Consider the following 10,136-nt stretch of genomic DNA (forward strand, 5'->3'; position numbering starts at 1 on the left):
ATGATTCAAGTTCACCAGCTGCTCCTTGGAAACCCTACACAAGGTTGTGATGAGTTGGAACTGAGTTGATGATACTTAACAACAGCAACAAATACAAAATCATGAACTTTAGGACTGACTCTATTCATCCACAAAACAGGAAATTTAATAAAGCACAAAATGCGATTACTCAGAAGACTAGAAATGTTAACAGTATCATTGAAAATAGAATACTCAAATTCTTCAAGTAAAAATGAATCAGAAATAGAGAATAAAAGACTTATATCAAGAAAAATTCATGGTCATCTGATAATATATGACAGGTCTAGACAGAGTCTTCCAAAAGCATGACTAAGAATAAAAGAAACTTCCTGACTATGATATAAAACTACTTACTTTAGAAAAGAAAGTATAAGGAAAATAGCATAAAAGAGACCAAATACATTCAGATTTTAGAGCTAGCCTAATTCCAGTTGCAAAAGCAATTTCCCCATGGAGACTTAATAAGAAAAGAAATTCAATAAGCAGGAAATAAAACTTAAAAAAGATAGTTATAGAAAGTCCATGAATAATAAAATAAACCTCACAGACTACTAATAAATGAATTAGACACAGCAAGGAAGAAAATAGCTACAGCTGAAAGTGAAATTATGGGCAAAATAAAGAAAAGTGGCAAAATCGTATAATTTTTTAAAAATTGGGAAGAGGATAACAGATAATGAGAATGAAAAAGAATCCTCCATTTTAAACCTAGTTGGTATTTCTACACACTTTAACAGTGAGAAGGAAAGGTTTTCAAAGTAACACTTTTTTTTTTTTCTTCAGAAAGGAAATTCATCAAAGAAGAAAAAAGTTGAATTTGAATTCTACAAGAGAACATTGGAAAATCACACAAAATAATTGACACTGAGACATATTCATTTTAACTTCCAGAACTTCAAACATAAAGAAGAATCTAAGCAGCCAGGCAGAAAGAAGCAATTAAACACGGGGGTGAAAAGTGGGAGAGTCAGAGTCAAGCTATCACAAGATAGCTTGATATCTTGTGAGTGACAAGAAGAGTCCAAAGAAACAGGAGTTTTCTGCACATTTTTGACGTAAATAAACAATGACCCTATATGCATCTCATACCTAACCAAAAAGTTATTTAACTATAAAAACAGAAGGCAGATATTGTCAAACCTGAAAATGTAAGAACATACAGCATTCATCAGTTTTCATCCATCAGAGAAACAATCAAAGGACTAATGTATTTCATTACAGAAGACAGTGTGGTCATAACTGAAAAGTTCAAAGATGAAGTACAGAACAAAAATTTTATAACGAACTTTCCTTTATTTTTAACTTCACAAATGCAATACTCGAGAATTATCAATCCTACAGAAACTCAACCACCTTCAAACTACTTTCACAAATATTAAAATCAATAGTTTGAGAAAAAAAAAAAAAGATAATTAAATCTAACAAGGGGATGAATGCAATCTGTTGTTAAATACTGTAGAGTCAGTTCTGACCCATAGCAACCCAGCATAGGGTTTCCAAGGAGCAACTGGTAAGCTTGAACCACCAACCTTATAGTTCAAACAGACTTTGCAATCCAGCACATTAACCCACAGTGCCACACCAGGACTCCAAATGCAATGTAATGGCTTGAAGAGTTGGCAAAAGGACTGATGAAAATGTTGCATGACTGTGCGAGACAGGTAGCACCAAGTTTCTGTGTTGTAACTTATATCACACAAACCAAACCCATTGCTGTTGACACATCTATCCAATATAATTATCATCTATCTGGAGGCAGATTGCCACATCTTTCTCCTGTGAAGCAGCTGGTAGATTCAATCTGCTAACCTTTTGGCCTCCAACTAAATGTTTAACCACTGTACTGTCAATTTCATCATTATTGGGTTAGAAAAGGAAAATATCAGAAATAATCTGGTATTTTTATACTTATTAGAGCTATTGGAATGTTTTCTTTAAAGGATGAAATAGTGTAGCATTTCAATCAATATCTAGCTGGATTTATGTGGAGGGGATATTAATATATATTTAACACATATGGAATGGAAGGCTATTGTAGAAAAATACAAGTAACAGAAATTATAAAAAAAAAAAAAAAGTGAGATAATGGATGGAAATGTGGGAGGATGTTTAGGTGAGTTAATTTTCAGATTCTTCCAAGAAGGGTGTAAATTGATTCAATTTCTATTCAAATTATGTAACTTTTTATATTAAAAAAAGATAGTGCTTCAAACTCTTTAAAGTTCCTTTTTCATAAACTTGATTTTAAATGTAGAGAGATATTGAAAAGAAACTCTTGTCATGAATAAACTTGCATCTGAAATTCAGCATGTCTTTCAGTATTAGTTCAGCTTTTATTTTTATTGCTCTAAATTAAACTAAAATTATATTTTATTAAAATAGCATGCATTTTATACTTACTTACTCAGAAAATACAGCTTCAAATAAAGACATACACAGCTACTTGATTGAAGAGGTGGTCTCAGGTAACAATAGTGAGTAATTTTATTGTTAAATGTCATGGTGCTGTTTCTGACTCATAGCTACCAGTACAGGGTTTTCGAGGAGCAGCTGGTGGGTTTGAACTGCCAATCTTGCATTTAGTTGATGTTGTTGTTGTCAGGTGCCATCGAGTTGGAACCGACTCATAGCGACCCCATGCACAGCAGAATGAAACAATGTCCGATTCTGGGCCAACCTCACTACCGCTGCCACACTTGATGCCATTAATGATGCCACCTGGCTGATCCATCTCATTGGGGGTCTTCCTCTTTTTCTCTGACCTTACCCATCATGACATCCTTCTCCAGCGACTATTCCCTCCGGACAATATGTCCAAAGTATGAGAGACGAAGCTTAGCCACCTTTGCCTCCAAGAAGAACTCTGGATGCACTTCTTCCAAAACAGATCTATTGGTTCTTTTAGCAGTCCATGACACTTTCAGTATTCTCCTCCAACACCACAACTCAAAGGCATCAATTCTTCTATTGTCTTCCTTATTCACTGTCCAGCTTTCGCATTCATATGAGGCTATAGAAAATACCATGGCTTGAGTCAGGCTCACTTTAGTTTTCAAGCTGACATCTCTGCTCTTCAATACTTTAAAAAGTTCCTATGCAGCATATTTGCCCAATGCAGTAATTCGTCTGATTTCTTGACTGCTGCTTCGGCGAGTGTTGATCCAAGAAGAATGAAGTCCTTGAAACTTCAATCTTTTCTCCATTGATAAGAATGTTGTTAATTGGTCTGGTAGTGAGGATTTTTGTTTGCTTGACATTGAGATGGAATCCATACCGAAGGCTATGCTCTTTGATCTTCATAAGTAAATGTTTCAAGTCCTCCTCACTTTCAGTAAGCAAGGTTGTATCATCGGCATATCGCAGGTTGTTAATGAGTCTTCCTCCAATCCTGACACCACGTTTTTCTTCATAAAACCCATGTTCTCATATTATTTGCTCAGCATACAAGTTGAATAAGTATGGTGAAAGAACACAACCTTGTTGCACACTTTTCCCAATTTTAAAACACTCAGTGTTCCCATGTTCTGTTTGAACAACTGCTTCTTGGTCCAGGTACAGATTTCTCAGAAGTACAATTAAGTGTTCTGGAATACTCATACTTCCCAATGTTGTTCATAGCTTGCCATGATCCACACAATCGAAAGCCTTCGCATAGTCAATAAAGCATAGGTAAACATCCTTCTGATATTCTCTGCTTTCAACCAAGATCCATGGGACATCAGCAATGATATCTCTCATTCCACAGCCTCTTCTGAATCCAGCTTGAACCTCTGGAAATTCTCTGTCAATGTATGATTGTAGCCGTTTTTTGTATTACCTTTAACAAAACTTTACTTGCTTGAGATATCAAAGAGATTGTCTGATGATTTCTGCATTCTGTTGAGTCACCTCTCTTTGGAATGGGCATAAACATTGATCTCTTCCAATCAGTCGGCTAGATAATTGTCTTCCAAGTTTCTTGGCAGAGATGAGTGAGTGCCTCTTGTGCCGCCTCACTTTCTTGAAAGATTTCCATTTTTATTCCATCAATTCCTGGTGCCTTGTTCTTTGCCAATTCTTTCAATGCACTTTGGACTTTTTCCCTGAGTATCATTGTCTCTTGTTCATATGGTACCTCTTTAAATGGTTGAACATTAACCATTTCCTTTTGGTACAATGAGTCTGTGTATTCCTTCCATCTTTCCTGAAGCAATCCACAACAATCAAAAAATTGCCCAAAGAAACCTTCAAAAACCAAAAGTCAAGCCTGAAATTTTTCCTCAATTCCCTCAGCTTGAGAAATGTTGACCATGTTCTTCCCTTTTGCATTTAGTAGTCCAGTGCTTATCCTACAGCACCATACCAGAACTCCAAAGTGAAGAATATTGCCAGGGAAATTGAATGTAAAGGAAGACAAAGACAAAGAGGTAATGCATCCAAAAATATGGACTTTTTATTGCTTATTTCTAAGGAACTATATAAGAAGATGTTTCTCCGGAAAAATCCATAAGCTCACATTGTACATTTTTCAAAGATTTACTCCACCATGAACTAATCCCATTTCCCTTTGTGGTTGTGAATGTGAAGTGCAGTGGCAACAGGCTAGGAGTTTGCAAGGATGTGATAATTTTATTTTCATATGATAAACTACCCTGAATTTCTTGGATTCCTCAAAACTATCATTGCTAAAACTGGGAAAGCCCTGAGCAAACTGAAACTATTTGTTCACCAAAAGCGTTGTCCTACAGATTCTGACTAATAGTAATCAAACGTACTACAGATTGAAACTCTGCCTGGTCCTAAGCCATCCTCAGAGTCCATTGTGTCAAACCATTTCACTGAAAATCTTCCTCTTTTTTTGCTGTATCACTACTTTTCCAAGCATGATGGATTTTTCCAGGAACTGGTTTCTCAAGATAGCCTGTCCAAAGTACATAAGACTAAGTCTTACCATCCTCACTTTTAGTGAGATTTATGACTGTACTTATTCCAAGACAGATTTGTTAATCTATGATATATTTAATATCCTTTGCTAGCACCATGATAAAAATGCATCAATTCTTCTTTGTACTTTCTTATTAATTGCCCAACTTTCACATCCATATGAAACACTTGATAATACCATGACTTTATTTAGGTGCAGCTTTGTCTTCAAAATGACTCTTTGCTTCATACCACTTTCAAGAGATCCTCTGCAGGAGATTTGTCCAATATATTACCTAATTTAATTTATCTATTGATATTTCCATGGACTTTGATTGTGAATTCAAGTAAAACAGCATCCTTGAACAACTTCCACCATTTCTCAGCTTATTGGGATGTTCTTTGGCCCAGTTAGGAAGATTTTTATTTTTGTATGTGAAGGTGTAATCCATATTATGGGTTATAATCTTTATCTTCATCAGTAAATGCCGTAGGTTCTTTTCTATTCAAACAAGTTGTTAAGGAGTATGCCGTCAATACTAACTGTTAATTCTTCTTCATATTGTCCATTTTTTCAAACTATTAAAAAAAATACAATTCTGACTCACACTTTTCCTAATTCTAAACCATACAGTATTCCCTTCTGTTCAAGTGACTTCCTCTTGGTCTATGTACAGTTTACACATGAGCACCATTATGTACTCAGAAAGTCTGATCCTTTTCAATATTATCCATCATTTGTTTTGATTCTTGTAATGATACACATGCAGGTAAGCTTCTTTTAAGTATGTTCTACTTTCAACCAAGAAGCATCTGATATCAGCAATGAAATACCACATTCCACATCCACTTAAAATCAAGTGTCTATAAGCTAGTTTCCTGTTACTGTATTGTGGCAACCAGTTTTAAATAGTCTTCAAAAAAAACTTACTTGCAAGTGATATATAGCATATTGTTTGGCAATACTATATTTGGTGGAACTTTCTTTGGAATTAAGACAAATATGTACCTCCTCCTGACAATATTGTCCATGGAATCCTTCAGCATTGCAAGTCAAGGATTTGATTTTTCCTCAGTTCTTTCAGCTTGAGAAATTCTGAGCATATTCCACCCTTTTGAATTCTAACTACAGAGCTTTGCACATTTCAATGTAATATTTCACTTTGTCTTCTCAAGCTGCTCTTTGAAGTTTTCTGTTCAATTTTTGACCTGCTCACTTCTTCCATTTTCTTTAGCTTCTCTATACTGTAAAGCAAGTTTCAGAATCACTTTGGACATCCATTTGGTCTTTTCTTTATTTTATTGACTTTTTAATGGAATTTTGATTTTTTCTGTATGATGTTCTTGATGGCATCCTACAAGCAGCAAAAGAAGATAGAAAGAATTCACAGAATGATTGTACCAAAAAGAAATAGTCAATGTTCAACCATTTCAAAAGGTAGCATATCCTCAAGAACTAATGGTACTGAAAAAAGAAGTTCAAGGTGCACTGAAGGCATTGGCAAAGAACAAGCTTCAGGAACTAATGGGATACAAATTGAATTATTTTAGCAAACAGAGGCGGCAATGGACACACTTAATCATCCATGCCAAGGTATTTGGGAGACAACTACCTGGCCAACTAATTAGAAGAGATCCATATTTATGCCCATTCCAAAGAGAGGTGATATAATGCAGTGTACAAATTATCAGACAACATAATTAATATAACATGCAAGTAAAATTGTGCTAAAGATCATTTTAAAATGACTGCAACAGTATATTGAGCAGGAATTGCCAGAGGTACAAACTGGATTCAAATGAGAATGTGAAAGGAGACATACAATTGTTGGCATCAGCTGGACCTTGGCTGAAAGCAGAGTATGACAGACATATGTTTACCTGTGTTTTATTTACTATGAAAAGGCTTATGATTATGTGAATCATGACAAGCTATGGACAACATTTCAGGGAATGAGTGTTCCAGAACACTTAATTGTGCTCATGAGAAGTCAGTACTTACACTAAGAGGCAGTCATTCTAACAATACAAGGGCACGTTGCATGGTTTAAAATGAGAAAATGGGTGCACCAGGGTTGTATTCTTTCATCATGCTTATTTAATTTGTACATTGAGCAAATAATCTGATAACCCAGATTATATGAAGAAGAACTTCACATCAACATTGGAAGGAGACTCATTAATAGCCTGCAATATGCAGATGATACAACCTAGTGAAGAGGACTTAAAATATTTAACAATGAAGATCAAAGACCATAGCCTTCAGTTTGGGTTGCACCTCAGTGTAAACAAAACAAAAATTATCGTCACTGGAGGAATAAATAATAATTATAATTAGAGAAAAATTGGAGCTGTCAAAGACTTCATTTGGGTTGGCTCAACCATTAACACTCATAGTAACAGCAGTCAAGTAATCAAATGACGAAATGCATTAGACAAATCTGTTGCAGAAAACCTCTTTAAAATGTTCAAGATATCAGTTTGAGTACTAAAGTGTTCTTGACACAAGCCATGGTATTTTCAATAGCCTCATACACATGTGAAAGTTGGACAGTAAATAAAGAAGATTATAGAAGAACCAATGCATTTATGTTACATTGTTGGAGAAGAACATTGAATGTACTGTGGACTGTTAGAAAAACAAACAAATCTGTGTTGGCAAAAGTACAATCATAATGCTTCTTGAAAGTCATAGCAGTGAAATTTCATCTCTGATACTTTGGGCATATTAACAGGATGGACCATTCCCTGGAAAAGGACATCATACTTGGTACAGTGAAAGGTTGGAAAAATAGAGAAAGACCACCAATGAGATGGATTGGCACAGTGATATTAGAAATGGGCTCAAGCTTAGCAACGGTTGTGAGGATGACACAGGACTGGGCAGTATTTCATTCTGTTGCCCATGAGGTCTCTATGAGTCTGAATTAACAACAGCAACAGTCAATCAATTGCCCAGGTAACTGTTTACAAAATTCTTGACATATATGTCTGAGTTCCTCCAGAGCAACATGTTGAAATATTTTCATTGGTTTCCTTAAATTCTTGGATCTTCGCTTGCTTTGCCAAAGCTTTCAGTACAGCCAGTAATGGTGGCTGTTGATCATATACTACCTTATGAAACTATTGAACATCAACCAATTATTTTTGACACAGTGACTCTTCATAATCTCTCCATCTTTTTTGGATACAACATTTAATATTTTGTTTATAGAATCCTCCAATATTACAAATCAAGGATTAAATTATATCTTCATTTTTTTTTTTTCAAGTAAAGGAAAACTAAGATATTTGTTTCTTTGTTTGTTTGTGGGTTTTTTGTTTATGTTTTTGTCCTTTTAGCTTTAACTTTTAACTTCTGGTCTTTCATATTACATTATAATATTTTCTCTTTTCAAGATAACAATTGAAATTATCTCATAAACTATTTTATTTAATAATTTCTTCCATTTTCTTTAGCTACTCTGAGTTTAAGAACACGTTTCAAAATCTCTTCTATCATTCATTTAGGTCTTTTCAATCTTTCTTTCCTGTTTAGTGACCTTTTCATTTCTTTAGGCATGATGTCAGATCTTTGGTCATTAGTGTTCAATGTGTCAAATACATTCATATGTCTCTAAATTAAGATGGAACATACTCTATGTTCTATTTGGCTCTCATGGATTTATTTTAATTTTCTTTAGGTTTAATTTGAATTTTCAATTGATTGTTATACAGTCGGTCACTATTAATACTGAGTTTCTCTGTTGACTCTTTCCACACATGTAGTAGATTTTATTGTCTATTCAATCCTGTAGAACCCACATGTACTATCACCATTGTATTGTTTAAAAAAAAAAACAAAACAAAAAACTATTTAGACTCATAAGCAATTTAGTCTTACAAAATGTATCATGCTGTTTCCAGTCTTGTTTCTATCATTGAAGCCCCATTTTTTTAATAGCTGATCATTTTTACTTTCCAAAGTAAAATTACTTTTCCAATTACTTTAAACCTTCTAAATAGTAATAATTATCGATGTATTTTGTTTGCATAATTGATCAATTTCAGCCAGAAGAAGTTTGTATAAATCTTCAATTCCCACATAAATTTAAATAATAATCATATTAACTTACCTTATTTCCTGTTGTTGTTAGGTGCCATTGAGTCAGGACCAACTCACGCACAGAAGAACGAAACACTGCTTAATCCTGGGCCAACCTTATTACTGTTGCCACACTTGAGTTCATTGATGCTGCCACTTGGCCAATCCATCTATCTGGGGGTCTTCCTCTTTTTCTCTGACCGTCCACCTTACCAAATATGATATCCTTCACCAGCAACTGGTCCCTCCGACAATATGTCTGAAGTATGAGAGACAAAGTTTGGCCATCTTGGCCTCCAAGGAACACACTGGCTGCACTTCTTCCAACACAGATCTATTGGTTCTTCTGGCAGCCCATGGCACTTTCAATAATCTCCTCAAACACCATACTTCAAAGGCATCAATTCTTCTATGGTCTTCCTTTATCACTGTTCAACTTTCACATGCATATGAGGTTATTGAAAATACCATGGCTTGGGTCAGGCGCACTTTAGTCTTCAAGCTGACATCTTTGCTCTTCAACACAGTAAAAAAGGTCTTGTGCAGCAGTTTTGCCTAATGCAATACCTCATTTGATTTCTCGACTGCTGCTTCCAAGAGTGTTGATAGTTGAGCCAAGAAGAATGAAGTCCTTGGCAACTTCAGTCTTTTCTCTATTCACAAGAATGTTATTTATTGGTCCAGTGCTGAGGATTTTTGTTACCTTATAGGCATATGGATATCATGTTATATCATGACAGCTGTGTAATTCATAATACATCTTGAAATATTCTTCTTAACAGTGAATGTGAAGGCATTTCTCAACAATTTGTCATCCCTGGTATAGTAGATCATGTATTTGTCCATTGTTGTTATTAGGTGCCATCGAGTCAGCACTGACTCATAGTGACCTTATGCACAGCAGAATGAAATAGTGTCCGATCCTGGGCCAACTTCACTACTGTTGCCACACTTGAGTTCATCAATTCTGCCACCTGGCCAATCCATCTCATTGGGGGTCTTCCTCTTTTTCTCTAACCCTCCATCTTACTAAGCATGATATCCTTCTCTAGTGACTGTTCCCTCCTGACAATATGCCCAAAGTATGAGAGACGAAGTTTGGCCATCTTGGCATATAAGGGGCACTCTG

The 10,136-nt window shown here is 35.3% G+C and overlaps 1 pseudogene; it reads left to right on the top strand.

Moving 5' to 3' along the window:
- Window positions 1-8,271, top strand: part of LOC102825988 — a 29,122-nt pseudogene extending 20,851 nt beyond the window's left edge.
- Window positions 8,272-10,136: the final 1,865 nt, after the last annotated feature.

Source organism: Chrysochloris asiatica, unplaced genomic scaffold (genome assembly GCF_000296735.1).
Source record: "Chrysochloris asiatica unplaced genomic scaffold, ChrAsi1.0 scaffold00575, whole genome shotgun sequence".
Classification (NCBI taxonomy): Eukaryota; Metazoa; Chordata; class Mammalia; order Afrosoricida; family Chrysochloridae; genus Chrysochloris; species Chrysochloris asiatica.